Source organism: Tenrec ecaudatus, chromosome 1 (assembly GCF_050624435.1).
Source record: "Tenrec ecaudatus isolate mTenEca1 chromosome 1, mTenEca1.hap1, whole genome shotgun sequence".
Classification (NCBI taxonomy): Eukaryota; Metazoa; Chordata; class Mammalia; order Afrosoricida; family Tenrecidae; genus Tenrec; species Tenrec ecaudatus.
The window spans coordinates 309678124-309693489 of NC_134530.1; the positions used below are offsets into that span (position 1 = coordinate 309678124).

At 42.8% G+C, this 15366-nt stretch overlaps 2 protein-coding genes across 2 annotated transcripts in view; one reads left to right on the top strand and one right to left on the bottom strand.

Annotated features, from left to right (window-relative positions):
• The window catches only part of SLC35F3 (solute carrier family 35 member F3), a 546340-nt gene that overhangs the window by 168726 nt on the left and 362248 nt on the right, over positions 1 to 15366 (top strand). The gene's annotated exons all lie outside the window — the stretch shown is intronic.
• The window catches only part of LOC142429881 (bcl-2-like protein 13), an 81855-nt gene that overhangs the window by 1484 nt on the left and 65005 nt on the right, over positions 1 to 15366 (bottom strand). The window lies entirely within an intron of this gene.

Below are 15366 nucleotides of genomic sequence, written 5' to 3' on the forward strand. Positions count from 1 at the left end.
TTTAGGAGTTAAGTTTTGTATGGGTATAAAACGTGCCACTTAACACACCAACCTGTTTATAAATAACACATCATGAAAACTTATCTAAAAATGTATGCTCTTCTGCGCTGCTTTCTTGTGCATTTTGATTGTCAAAGCTCATCAAGAGGGTCACCATTTTATATCCTGGTTTTCCAAGAATATTATAGGGCAATCATGATCTCTTTACTTACATACTGGGATTCTTGACATCTCAACATAGGTTTTCATGGTGGCCTCACTTTCTTTCCTCTGGTTCTGAAACGTTTCACTGGCTACTCTTTTTACCCTCAATATCCCAACTATTCCCTGCTAAGAAACAATGCCTATTGATGATCCTGATTTGCTATCTTAGAATAAAATCGGATGTGAGTTGAAGTTAAATACATATCTTATTAGAATTTTGTCTCTAACATTGGAGCAAAGTCTCTCACTGAAGTTACAATAGGTTGTAATATAGCCACTGCATGTCTGCTCCCTATCCTAAACAGTCCTGAGCCGTCTTTTTCTGGGTTCGATCAGATAGTTCACTTGGACTAGGATGACACAAGTGCAGAAAGGTCATTGTGCATCTTTTGGGTCTAGGTGTCAGAAAACTGTTGAGTTTCCACCCTTGCTCTTTCAAATCCCCCAAAACACCATCTGGAGAAGAGTGGACTATCTTCGTGGAGGATGAGAAATCATGTGGGGAGAGAGGTCTGGCCAGTAGCAATTCCAATATCAGATACGTTATTGTGGGTACTGTAGGCCATCCACCCATTTGGCTGAGCCACCAGATGACTAAAGTCAACGGCATGAACCGGAGGGAGGCCTACCCAGCTGAGGACACCCTCCCTTGTTAATCCACAGAATCATGAGCAAATACAATGTTGTTTTATGACATATAATGGCCAGCCACTCTGAGGTGTCCCATTATGCAGCAGTGGAAACCAAAGGTGACTGTCACTGCCTGCAGACAAAGTGCGGGTTTGAATGTAAATCTGTAGAAACACATGCTTGTTTGACTGTCATAGGTGGGCTGTGCTTAGTCCCAAATTCCGGGCTGGGCCTCAGGTAGCTGAGTGATAAATTAAGGAATGGAGAGAGAAGCTAAATAACCCCCATTGCAAAACTCAAGGACAGTCTAGGGATGTTTATGCATTTTACGCATATTTACTTTATTATGATATTACAAAAGAGACATAAAAGCATAAAAATGCTAAGTAAAGTTCAATCAGAAGTGCAAAGGAAACAGCTATAAATAGGAAGATAATTGATTGTGAACCTGGGATTCAATTGTAAAATGTTTGTATGTACCTCATTTTGAGAGACAGTAAATGCACTCATGCCCCTGACATCTGGGGCTCGACTCTAACTTGACACTTACCTATTGAGAAGAGTTTAGCCAAGTCCTCTGGACCATACAGTCAGAGACACTCACTCATGGTCTATAATGGAACATGTGTTAGTCTGGGTACTTTAAAGAAACAAATCCACAGCAACGCACGTATAAGAGAGTTTTATATAAAGGTTAAGTGTGCACCAAGAAAACATCCCAACCCAGTGCTGCTCAAGCCCTCAAGTCCAACATTAACCCATATGTCCAACACCAATCCACAAAGTCCTCCTCCATCTCACAAAACAGACACAATGATGCCGACTGCAGGAGGAAAGCCGAGTCAGTGAGTGTGTAAGCATCTCAGCGCTGGCAGAGGTCTCCAAATGGGTGCTCCAGCACCCAGTGCTGCATCGGGGTAGATCCATGTGGCTTTTCCTTGGGGAGGTCTTGCAGGAAGTCAGCCTTGCCAGCTGAAGCAGGGATCTGGTAACACTGCTGCACCCTGGTGCGACCACCACAAAGCAAGAGACCTGAGAACTAGAAAGGTGAGGCTCACAGAGCCATTTATCCCTCTGTCCTTCAATTAATCCCACATGTGTTTATCAGACAGGTTGGCACAATAAACAAACTAACGCAGAACACTAACATGTTGACAACCAAATCAGTCATGAGCTATACTAGAAGTTACGCTTACTCTCCTTGTAGTAGATCGTGGCAGTATAAAAAGAGCATTTTAAACACGCAGAAGACCCAATACGGGCAGTATCCAACTTAAAGTGTATTGGAGATAGCACTTAGCTACTTCTGTTCTTTGCTGTGTGCTTTATCTTTAATATATACTGCACACAGTATTGCAGCACATAATTTTTGGTGTTATTATTTTCGTACCAGCTCCCAAAGAAAATGAAAGGTAATTAAAATATATAGATATAGATATAGGTATGTAGATAGATAGATAGATAGATAGATAGATTTAGATAATAAAAGGCAATTATGTTAGGCCAGGTTGACTGGAGAAACAAATCCAGAGACACTTATATATGTGCAAGAGAGAGCTTTATATCACAGAACAATTGTATATTGAGAAAACATCCCAGCCCAGTCCAGACCATACCCGTAAGTCCCATATGTTTGATACTAGTCCATAAATTCCTCTTCAGACTCACGCAGCCACATAAAATCATGCCAAATGCAGGAAGGTCATAACTCGATGTGAAAAGTCTTGTGGATCCAATGCTGTTGGAAGCATCTCAGTGCAGGTGTGGGGTCTCCATGTGGCTTCCCAAACTCTGTGAGTGTGGCTCCTCAACAGGAAGGTGAAGCAGAGGAAGAGTGGGGTCCGCCTCCAGGGAAAAAGAGAGGAAGTTCCCAGAATCCTCATGAGAAGGCCATGCCTACAAGGAGGCATCATCAGGCTGTGTGACCTGATTGACAGACTAGCCCTACCCCTTCACTCTTAATCTCCTCAAGGTGACACTGATTACTAACTACCACCGCGATAATAATGAGAACTCAAAAGAAAGAGGTAGTCAACTACCTCTTTAAGTCAGAACTGATTTAGAACTGTGCGGATCGAATGTAAACCCGTAGTAACTTGGGATGAGCTGTCACCACTTTCTCCAGGGGTAGTCAGTTCAGTGAAGAATTTCAACTACTCAACTTTCTCATGCTCCCTCGCTGACATACTCTAGCCCCACATCCCTTCTTGCTTGTTCAGTTAATGAGATTTTATCACAGTTCATCAGATATTCAGGATGGAGGCTCAGTACTCAAGATCAGAAGTGTCAACCAGCTCCTGCTACGGGGAGCAACCACTCAGTCTAGGGAGCAACCTAATTGCCTAGAACCAAGACAGAGTTTAGTTCAGGCTTTTTGGAGCGAACCCTCCGCTGGAGTATTGCTGCTGTCAACTGCCCTGGTATTGTTCTCCAGCACATGGCAACCCTATGCACAATGCAACTCAGCTGGAGACCCAACACCCAGGAACAAAATGTCCCCATTCCCAGGATCCATTGCCTTAAGATCAGTAGGATTTTAACTGGCTGCTTTTCAGAAGTACATTGTCAGGCCTTTCTTCTGAGTCTGACTTGATCTAAAAGCTTAGCTAACATCTGCTCAGGATTGTAGCAATAGGCAAGTCTCCACTCGCAGCTGGTGGTGGGTGTTCATGAGGTACCTTGTATGGTATGTTAGGTTGGGTTAACTAGAGAAACAAACTCAGTGACATTCATATATGTGTAAGAAAGAGCTTTAGATCAAGAAGTAATGATGTATCAAGAAGGTGACCCAGCCCAGGCCAACTCAAGTCCGTAAGTCCCTCTTTTGACTCATGTAGCCTTATGCTAGTGACACAGAATCTTGAACCAGGAAGCAGAAAGATCACAGGCCAGTGGGTGCAGAGTCGCCTGGATCCAAAGTTGGTGGACACAGGGCAGGGCATCAATAGCTGTCAGGGTCAGCAGCAAAGTCCCAGCAAGCCAGAAGGCAAAGAAGGTAAAGGGAAGGGAAAGAACAGTTTCCACTCTCTCCAACTCGTATCAAAAGGCGTATCGCTCCAAGGAGGTAACATCAGTCTGATTGACAGGTTGAATGAACTCTGCCCCTAGTCAGTGTGTCTAGTTGACATAAAATAGTTGACATAACATCATCTATCACATATGGGAAATGGATCCTGCTTTTTCACACATGTGCACACAAGAATTCTACCACTGAACAACCAGTGTCCCCCCCCTGTTGGAAAGTAATGGCCTATCACTATATAGCTATTGATAAGCAACTTCCAGTCTCCCCCACAAAATAGTGATAACTATTTGAAGATAGAGTACATTTTGGCCGAGGGTTACATAGATTTAGCTCATTGTCCCACACCTCATCTGCTCCACCCAGGATTACAGAATCTACTAGAGCATAGAAAAGGGGTGGGCTAAATGAAAGAACTCAAAGCCACTTTAGTTTCTAATGCTTATTTTATATGCTTTGTCTTTCTGTCCCATGTTTATCTTGCTTTCAGCCCAAACCTCAGGACTAGAAATAATTTCCCAAATAGCCTAGTAGTGCATGGAGCTGCCTGTCTTCTTCCCAATCAGCAGGAAGGGATTAGGGTCCTATAAGTAAATATTGCCATATAAGCCTAGGGCACTCTCCTGATAGTTTAATTAACATTAATTAAGTATGATTTTAAAAATAAGCTTATTTCTGGAGTGATCAAAATGGAATAAATTTTTAGCAAACGAAAATGGCTCCATGATCTGTATGCACTTGTTCATCCACCCAATGATTATGTCAGAGCTGCACCTACATTCCAGCTGCTCACCTGGCCACTGGAGGCACATCAGTGAGCAAAAGAGAGAAACATGCCTATCCCCAAGGAGGTAAATTTTAGCGAGAGGCACAGACAATAAACTACTGACACAGGCAAAGGGGCAAAGTTGAGATTTGGACAGAGCATGTAGATAGAGTTCATGACATTTTGGGACTCCATTTCCCAGAACTCCTTGCTACTCCGATGGAAATTCCAAAGAACCTGTTTGTTGTAACACACCAAACAAACAAACAAAAACTAACTCAAAGTCCTTGAGTCAATACTGACTCATAGAGACCCCTAGACCCCCACGCCCTGTGGTTTTCCAAGACTAATTCTTTATGGGAGTAGAAAGCCCAGTCTTTCTCCCCTGGAGAAAGAAATTTAGAGACAGGGACTAAAGGAGAGTATCAGTTAATAGGTTTTATTTCGGGGAATGGAACTTTCCGGACTTTATTCAAACTAGAGGGGGATCAAAGGAAGTAGGGTGAAAGGAATTAGCTAGAGTCCACACTAAGCCTGGAGCCAGATGGCTAGGCAGGTGAAAGGAGGGAGGGAGCTACCTAGGGGCTGGAGGAAACAGAAACCCCAGCCTGGCAGAAAAGATCAAGATATGGTGGAAAGTCAAGTGGCTGCAGAGCCCAGTGGAACAGAAGCTGGGTTGGTCAGGGACAGAGCCAGAGGGAGAGAAACAAAGAGAGGAGGAGGCTTAAGAGAGCTGAACAAATAAATCCCCAGATTTTCAAGCCCCTGGGGGATTAATTAATCATTATGTCTGTAAAAATACTGCACATTATAAAAGTGCTACCCTGATTGGGAAGTTTGAATGAGGCAAGGAATGCAGTCCTTATACCAGCACAGGGATTCTCTGGGGGATGGGCAAATGGAAGGAGGACAGCAAGAGAAAAATACATTTATAAATGGTGGGGAGCTGTTCTTTATTCAGTCAGACCTGCCAGTTTTGAACTACCAACAACTACGATTGCACCCCAACACATAACTACTACTCCATTAGGGCTCACAGGAACCCATAAAAATGCTTGATATGCCTACAAGGGACAAGAAATAACAAGGCTAGCCAGGCTTATTGGTAAGGTTTTCTTCCTCCATGGAATCTCTAAATAGAATTCGCTTTGGATGCCCCATGTCTTCCAAAAGTAAATATTTCTGAATTCCAGGAATATATCTAGCAAGCCAAACCAGGATTACGACGCCCATCCCCCACTCCCTGCCCCCCAAAAAGTGCCCTTCTTCACCATGATGGGATCTAACCAGAGTCTTATCCAGGCAGGAAGATGGTGACCACCAGAATCTCTTGCAGTTCTACATATTCTTGGCCTCCACAGTAAAACTCCAGCCAGATCCCTGAGGTGAAAGTTCGGTTACTCAGGAATTTTACTTCTCTCACTTTGGTTGGACTTCTGTGGGTTGTGTAGGATTTGAGATCTTCCCTTAGCAGACCTCTGTAAGGTCTCCTTAGGATGGAATGCTTTTCCTTGTCTATGAGACTACCTTTCTTCAGACTTTCTCTGTCTTGACTTTGAAAACGAGGCTGTTATTTCCTTGAGCTTGGTCTTTCTGTTCTTTTGTCCTCTATTGAAAAGCCTGTGAGTCCGAAGTAGAGAAGATGACATTGGATTTGAATATCTTAAAATGACTTCAGTTGACAATATCCTTAGGTAGATGGAAAACAGGCAGTGAATGTTATTTAATTTGGGGGGGGGAGGGGAATGAAAACCAAATCCATGGACTTGTCCCTTTAGCCAAGATCGTGACCAGCAGGATGAAACCTGTGCTTTTTCCAGTGTAGATCAGCCTCCATATTGGCAATCCCTTCTGACTTTAGAAACACTTTCAGATTTTTTCTTTCTCTGCTAACAAGCAACTTTATATGTTTTAAATAGGACAGTCCTTCTGAAGAGTGCACTGTTTATTTTAATTAGCATAAAAAGACCTTCTAAAACAAAATGTTGATAAAATTTAAAATTTTACATCTGGAGGATAATTCGATGATGTGTTTATGGATATGTTTCCATTACTTAAGAGCTCAACTTTGACTTTATAACATTCACATTTTTAAATTGTTTTATTAGGGGCTGATATAACTCTTATCACACTCCACACATACGTCAATTGTATAAAGCACATTTGTACATTCATTGCTCTCATCATTCACAAAACATCGCTCTGCACCCAAGTCCCTGGCACCAGCTCCTCATTTTTTTATGAATCAAACTTTTAGCAATTTAAAGAACAAATGAAGGTATTTATACATATACCAAAGATACAAAAATATATACAACTTTAAGATCAAGATTTCTAAGGTATGTGCTGAAATTAAATTTACAATGTTCCCTGTAATTGGAAGTTCACATAGAGTTAGGCCTCTCCTAAGAAAAATGCCTTGGTCCTTGGCTTCAAGTGAGGAAGAATTCACTCTGAAGCCTGGTTTATGATCCAAGTGAGTTGTGTAAAGGATAGAAGAAGTTTCCGGTTTCACACAGGCGTCCTCAGACACTTCACCCCCGCACGTGGAGTTCTGAGGCCAGAGGAGATCTCTGCATGGCCTCCCAGGTGCAGCTTGAGAAGCAGAAGGGGCCACAGGCTCTGGATTCTCGCTTTTCAGGTGGGCGTGGCTGATGATACTGGTTGACCCCATTGGGCTTGGCTGAATTAAATTCACTTGGCCTAGATGGGCCAATCCAGGTATATTGCGCACCTAGGTATACCACCCATTCCTGGTCAGGAGCTCAAACCTCTGAGCATGCGCAATGGACACCCTAGTCTCCGTTCTAACTACCTAACAATAGCTTTTTAAAGTAGGTTCTTTTTGTATTTATAAAGGGTTATTCTAAGAACTGTTTAAAGCAATGACATGTTTTTTTTTTAACTTTTATGATTTTAGATCAATTTGAAGTTGTCAGAGTCTAATGACTTTAAATCCCTTAGGAATATCCTTGTTTCTCCTGCAGTAGGCATTTCAGCTTTAAAAATGTGAAGAAGTATTTCAGCCCTATAAGAAATGAGTCTAATGATAAGCAGGCCAAGTTCTATAAAGCTTCTTTTTTTGTGGGCACACCACTCCCCTGTTCTCCCGCCCCTCCTCCCCCGGGTTCTTCAAATCTTATTAGACATCCATAGGGTCCCAGGATCCATGCCCAACTTACGTCCGTCATACATTTGCCTCTCTTCTTCTACCCTAGTCTTATAGGTTATGTTTGTCCTAGTGCAAAACTCAAAAATACTACTAAATTACCATGCATAAAATCGTAAGTGCCTCTTTCTCTGGAAAAGAAGGCCAAGTTCCTGACCTGGTGACCAGGGTGGCTACAGGACGGTGGCAGTTCCCCTTAATGTAAGTTACACCTGTTTGGAAATGTAGGGGTGGAGTCCAACATAGCCATCAGATTGAAGCCTCGTGATGACTCCGTGGGGGTGTGGCCTTTTTAATAAAGGAGACAGCTGGAACTTCTCTGTTCCCTGTGGCCCTTCCCCCTCCTCCCTGTTGGAACTCTGTACTTGCCTCCAGCAGTCTACATGCTGCTGACTTTGGGAGACAACCTCCTAGCTGTCTGTGCCCTGACATGTTCTGATGACCTTGGAGCCACTCAACTCTGCACCCACCAGCCTGTGATCTCCCAGCTTCCTGCTTCGCCTTTGCATAATCAGCCTTCTGCTATGTGAGTCTGAAAGTGCTCCAGCTAACATTGGACCCACAGACTTGAGTTGGACTGGCCTGGGACTTGCTATAAAGTTCTTTCTTATGCATGTATGTGTCACTGGTATGTGGGTCACTGATATTCTCTGGCCATCCCAGCTAATTGTAAAGCCTGAACCTCGAATTCATGTGCTCTTCAGTGTCAGCCACCCAGCAGCCTCCCTTCTGATAGATGACTCATCTGCAAATACAATTTTATTATTTCCATATGTGCTACTTTTTATATCGTTGCATCTACATTACGTTGCTTACCTCTCTAGCTACTTGTTATCTTTTCGTGGGATAGATACTTGAATTAAGAATGTTTCTGCTGAGCTGTTAAAATGTATGGTAAGTGCTGGTGATCTGATACAGTGTTGGATTTTCCACAAGAACCCCCATTTTAAACTGTCATTTAATTCTGCTCTTACAAGCTTTTACCCTGTGCAAATAAGGTGAAATTATGGACTTCCCCTCAAAATCTTTTCTTGGTGTTCTTGGTAGGTGCCATGGAGTCTGTCTGGACCTATAGAAACCCTGTGCACAACAGAATCAATCACTGCCCAGTCCCGTTTCATCCTGACAATAGTTCCCATGCTGGAGCCCATTGCTGCAGCCACTGTGTCAGTCCATCTCTTTGAGCGTCTTCCTGATTCCCTGCCCCTCTCCTTTACCCAGAGGGCTGCATGCTGCCTTTCTCCTGCAGTTGGTCTCTCCTGACAACATGTCCAAAGTGTGTAAGATGTAGTCTCACCATCCTCGCCTCTAAGGAGCACTCTGACCATTCTTTCTCCAAATCACACTTGTTTGTCCTTTTGGCAGTGCGTGGTATTTTGAACATTCTTCTCCAGCACCACAATTCAGATGCATAGATTCGCTTCATTATGCCTCATTTAATGCCCAACTCTCACATGTATATGAGGCAACTGAGAATTCTGTGGCTTGGCTTAGGTGCCCCTAGTACTCAAAGTCACATCCTTGCTTTTCAGAACTCTAAAGAAGTCCTGTGCAGCAGATTTCCTCAGTGCAAGGCATCTTTTCATCTCTTGACTGCTGCTTCCAGGAGCATTGATTGTGGATCCAAGCAAGGCAGAAGCCTTGACATTTTAATCGTTTCTTCATTTTTCATGATGTTACCTATTGGTCCAGTTGTGAGGATTTTTGTCTTCTTTACACTGAGTTGTAATGCAGACCAAAGGGTGCAATCCTTGATTTTCATCAGTACCTCTTATTCTCACTGGGAGTCTCATTGAACAAATTCTTATATGACACTCAGTTTCTAAAACAATACCCTCACTTGCCTCTCAGGAAAAATACATATTTTGTATTAATACACTGAAGTTTTCCTTGAGATTTAGGTGGGTGGTATCAAGAAATTAGTGCAAATTAGTTAAAACCACAGCGCTGCATGTTGTAAAATGAGAGTAAGCAAGACACATCTTAGTCCAACACTCAGCTTGGAACCAGTCATTTCCTAGAGCTTTAATCTCTAGTTGTGTTACTGTTGAATTTTAATTAATCTTTGAGAAATGTATCGGTCACCGTGGGACAAATAGCAGATGGAGCTACTGAGGAGAGGGGAGGCCAGCAGCAAAGCTTAAGTCCTTTGACCCAAAGTGTCCCTGAACAACAGGAGCTTTGGATTTCATTCTCACTGGCCCAGCAAAGAGTCTGTGCAACATTTGGTGTGACCGGCAAAGATTTTTCTGAAATAAGGGATCCAGTCAATCTTGAGAAAGCCTAGATGGCAGACCATGAGCAAGCCTGCACCTGGGAATGATTCCCAGCTTCAAGTCAAGAGAAAGAGTTTCTTTGACTCACAGCTTCAAGTCACGTGAGAGAGTTTGCTCCCCATAATGTAGAGTCGAATAGGAGATATTTCTACTCAGATAGGTAAGGTGATGATACTCTGTGCTCTATATAAGCAGTAAGCAGCTACAGGGAAGCCTTCCTCTCCTGATCCTATAGAGAATTATGTGTATGAAAGAAATCTCTCAGGAGAGGCAATGAGACAACAAAGGAATGAAGGTGGAGATTTGGAAAAGCACATGTGAAGGCCCTGACAAAAGCTTGGGACTACATTTCCCAGAATCCCTTGCTGCCCTGATGGAAATTTCTGAGAATCTTAGTTTAGGACACAGGAGAACCCTTATGAATCCTTGATATGGAATCACGAAATAATGAGGCCAACAGGGCTGGTTGTTGTTTTTTGTCCTGCTTTCTAGGAGTCTCTAATTAAAATTTTCTTTCCATACGTGTATTAGATGGGGAATCAACTGGCAAGGTTTGAACTGTTCAAGTCAGGTTTACCATTTTGTTCTTTTATAGTCATCTCTCCAGTGCACGCTATTTGGTTTATTCCCACCCCTCCATTGTGGACTGAGGGAAATCACCGGAGGCTTATTTCCTGTGTGGATCTCACAAACGTATTGTGAGCTTTCACTGTCATCCACAGCCTTCTGTAAACCAGCGTCTCACAATTCAGGCTCTGATATTATTTCCTCCTTTGGCTTCAGATTATATGATTTACAATCCTTCAGTCACTGATGTTGGTGTGCTTCTTCCCTTGTGGAGTTAGTTGACATTTCACTTAGATGGCTGCTTGTTCGGAAACAAGGCTTTAAGACCCTAGACACTATTCTATCTGATAGCTTGGCACCATCTAATTTCTTCACCACACTTTTTTGTAGCACACATACCTACTGTGTTCCCTTTCTGAGGGTAAGTATCAAGCAGGGCCACAATGTAAGAACTAATTGTTTTAAAATTGGGGCTAGGATTTATTTAATGCGAGTCCCAAACCCATTCCTGGATCTGTTTGTTTTGGTTTTTTTACAAAGAGATAAGAAGGAGATGTGGATTAGAGCCATGTGACTCTCTGGAGGAGAGCATTCCAGGTAGGGGGACCAGAAAAAGGGAGACTCTGAGGCTATAGCAGTCCCGGTGTGTCTGAAAATGCCAGAGAGGCCAGTGTTGTTGTGGAAGGCTGAGGGAAGGAAAAGTGGAAACATTCTCAAGGGTATGTGTGGGTGTCGTTTGTAAGACTGAGCTTTTGATGGTGCCCGGCTATCAAAAGATATAGCGTCTGGGGTCTTAAAGGCTTGACGATAAATAAGCGGCCATCTAGCTCAGAAGCAACAAAGCCCACATGGAAGAACACACCAGCCTGGGTGATCACGTGGTTCCAAAGGGATCAGTTATCAGGCATCAAAGAACCTAAAAGCATATCATTGGGTGCACACCTCCATGATACGATCGCTGAGGACAAACAGGTGCACAGCAAATATGGCGAAGAAAGCTGATGGTGCCTGGCTATCAAAAGAGATAGTGTCTGGGGTCTTAAAGGCTTGAAGGTGAACAAGCGGCCATCTAGCTCAGAAGTAACAAAGCCCACATGGAAGAAGTACACCAGCCTGTGTGAACACGAGGGGTCGAAGGAATCAGGTATAAGGCATCATCAAAAAAAAAAAATCTTACCATAGTGAATGAAGGGGGAAATGTAGAGTGGAGACCCAAAGCTCATCTCTAGACAACTGGACATCCCCTTGCAGAGGGGTCTAGGGGAGGAGATGAATCAGTCAGGGTGCAATGTAGTACCAATGAAAAATATAGCTTTCCTCCAGTTCCTAAATGCTTCCTCCCCCCTATTATCATGATCCAAATTCTACCTTGCAAGTCTGGATACAACATAGGATGTACACTGGTGCAGATAGGAGCTGGAGGCACAGGGAATCCAGGGTGGATGATACCTTCAGGACCAGGGGTGTGAGGGGCGATACTGGGAGGGTAGAGGGTGAGTGGGTTGGAAAGAGGGAACCGATTACAAGGATCTACATGTGATCTCCTCCCTGGGGGACAGACAACAGAAAAGGGGGTGAAGGGAGACGCCAGACAGGGCAAGATATGACAAAATAATAATTTATAAATTATCAAGGGCTCATGAGGGAGGGGGGAGCTGGAAGGGAGGGGAAAAAAAAAGAGGACCTGATGCGAAGGGCTTAAGTGGAGAGCAAATGCTTTGAAAATGATGAGGGCCAAGAATGTACAGAAGTGCTTTATACAATTGATGTATGTATGGATTGTGATAAGAGTTATATGAGTCCCTAATAAAAAGTTTTTTTTTAAAAAAAGAGTGAGCTTTATGTGTGCCTCAGCATCCATTTGTAAAAGGATGATTCCTCCCCCACCCCTCCACCCCACCCAGAATACTGTGGGGTATTCTTTCAGACAGAGGTTCCTGGAAGGCTTGTCCTGCTGCCTCTGACTGAGTTAACTCAGGAGGCCACTGCATTCTCATGTCTCTTTCAGATGGCTGGTCGACCAACTGATCCAACTCTCTACTTACATGAGAGCACACACAGCACACCAATCTGAGAGTGCACACCAATCTGAAAGTGCATCCATATCCCTTAATTTCTCAGTAGTCTCTGAAATTACTTATTGTTGTCTATATGCTGAGGAACTTACTTATAGATGCCTGTCATATAACCCAGATTAAAAAAAATCCATATTGCAAATACTTTTCCAGGTTCCAGATCATACTGACTGATTTATGGTTTTGAAAATAAGATCCACAGATCTATATTATTCCTGTATTCCATGGACAAATACATGAGGATGCTACATTGTTTGTATATCAAATTTCTACTTGACTTTCTAGAACCTTTCTATATGTACTTTTGCCTAATCAGGTCCAAAGAATTGTCTTTACAACCAAAATACTTTTCTATTTTTTCCGTAGGTAAAGAACTTGCCTATTTCCTGCGGTCTGGTTTTCCTGTTATAATTGACATCTTTTCTATGGACTACATGGCTGTATGTGTGTGGCACCTAAAAATAACTTGCTAATACTACTCTAAACTTTCCAAATTTGCACCAAGAGGTTTATCCATCTATCGGAGCTGTGAAGGGCCTAATAGCTTCTTGTTTGGGAAAATCAGGAAATAGACTTGAGGGTATTTCATAGCCTCTCTTACCTATACCAGAGTCTCTCTGATTACACTACACCAGAGGCTGCCCAGCATACTGACTATTGATCCCATGAGTTTCAGAGTAAAAGCAAGGGGTTTAGGAGCGGAATTTTCAGAAGTTAATTGGCAGTCCTTTCTTCTCAGACACCTCTAGATGGAATCAAACTTCCAAATTTTCAGGGAGAGGCTGAGCGCATTAACTATTTGCACCACTAAGGGTTTTGTCTGAATATACACAGCAAATGAAATTTACATTCTACTCTTGGAAACAATTATAATTTCAGAAACTCACAGGGGCCATTTCTACCCTGCCCTGTCTTAAAAGGTTGGTATAAGTTGACATCAACTCAATGGCAAGGAGTTTGGTTTTGTTGGTTATCAATCTAGATGTATCTGGGTTAGCAGAAGGAAAAAAATCCTTTATCTTTTGGGGATAATAAAATCCCCTTTTCCTATCCCAATATGGATAAACTGAAATGCACTGATAGTCATCTTTTGGTCAACATCCCCATGGATTCTATCGATTGCTTTTAATTCCAGCTTTGTGCCAAACCACTGCAGAGGTTTTATTTTGTTCTTAAACTAAGACAGTGGCTTCTCGTTGCTTTTCCTCCTACATGGAACTCTGTCAGAAACTTTAAATGCCTTTGCCTAATCTTATGCAGTTTCTAAAGACATTTCCAATTCAATTAAATTATTGCATATGGCACCTAATTGTGAACTCTCCTTTCTCCACCCTCTGAATTTTCTCAGTTTTTCAGGAATAGATCACTTCCTGCCTCTAGATGATCACAAGAGTTGACTTCTCTAAAATTCTGCTTGAGTTTCAGCCCTCAGGTACCTGCCTTCTCTGGCTAGTCCCATCGGGGGTCCAGGGTTTCTATAAATCATTCCACCCACATTATTCTTCAGCTTCTACCAACTTGGATAAAAGGAACTCCTCTGCACAGTTAGAGTTAGTCACGATGATGGTGACAGATTCTATGATTTGCTTTTCTGCCTTGTACCTTCCAGTATAAGACACATCTCTTGAAGACAGCTGCTTCCGCTGTGTTGCTTTTGGTAGTGCTCTTAGTGATATCATTGTTAAGAGCAATGAAATTAAAAGATCACGTGTTCGTTATATGCAAAGCAGTAGATCCAGAAGCACTAACAGGGGGTAGTGAAAAAAGAAGTGAAGTTAAAGACGCATGGTTCCGATTAGCCGTGTGACCTTGACTTATGTTACAAAGGAAGCACTGGAAGTGGGGACATCACATGCAGAGAGGAGAATGACAACTAACAGCTATAGAGAAGGTGATTTTCAGACCATGGGATCAGAAGGAAGGTTCCTGAAATAAGACAAGTGTACCAACAGGAGAATCTGATGTACCCATTCCCACTTCTATCACTAAATATAAGGTGCTACATATTTAGTTGCACATTTGGTTAGTGCTTTTCACCCTCCACCTACAAAGGCAGGGGTTTTGATCAATATTTGATAGATGCTCAGAAAACATTGCTTAATGAATGGTCAGGCAATTGGACTAACAGAAATTCTATCTATGCATTTGAATAAAGACAGAAAGAATCTCGTGGCCACAGTTGTCTCCTCTTATTATTTGCATCCTTCTTAGAAGACAAATAATTGCAAACTTAGAGCTCAGCTCTTCAGATCAGATGGAAACGCACGCACACACATACACAAAAGAGAAGCTACCACTAGTCTCTGATGGCAGAATGGTGTTCGGAGTTAGATTTATGTCTATGACTGCTGACATAAACGCAACAGCGACGTGTACTATGAGATGGCGAATAGCTTTAGGTTTGCTGCTAACATAGTCACGTTCCTTGTTAGCTCTTTAGTGGTACCTGGCACACTTCTGGAGTTTTTGGTTTGGTTCCTCCATTTGTGGTTGAGGTCATCCACTGACCCGCAGAGACTATGAAAGCTGTCAGCGTTTGGCAGGTGTCATTGCTTCTGCGTCTACAAGCTTGGTTTCATCTTCTTCCACCATCTCTTCCTCCCCTCCTACTGCCGAGGAGTAAGGGCGCCTCCATCTGAGGGCGATCCTTCGACAGA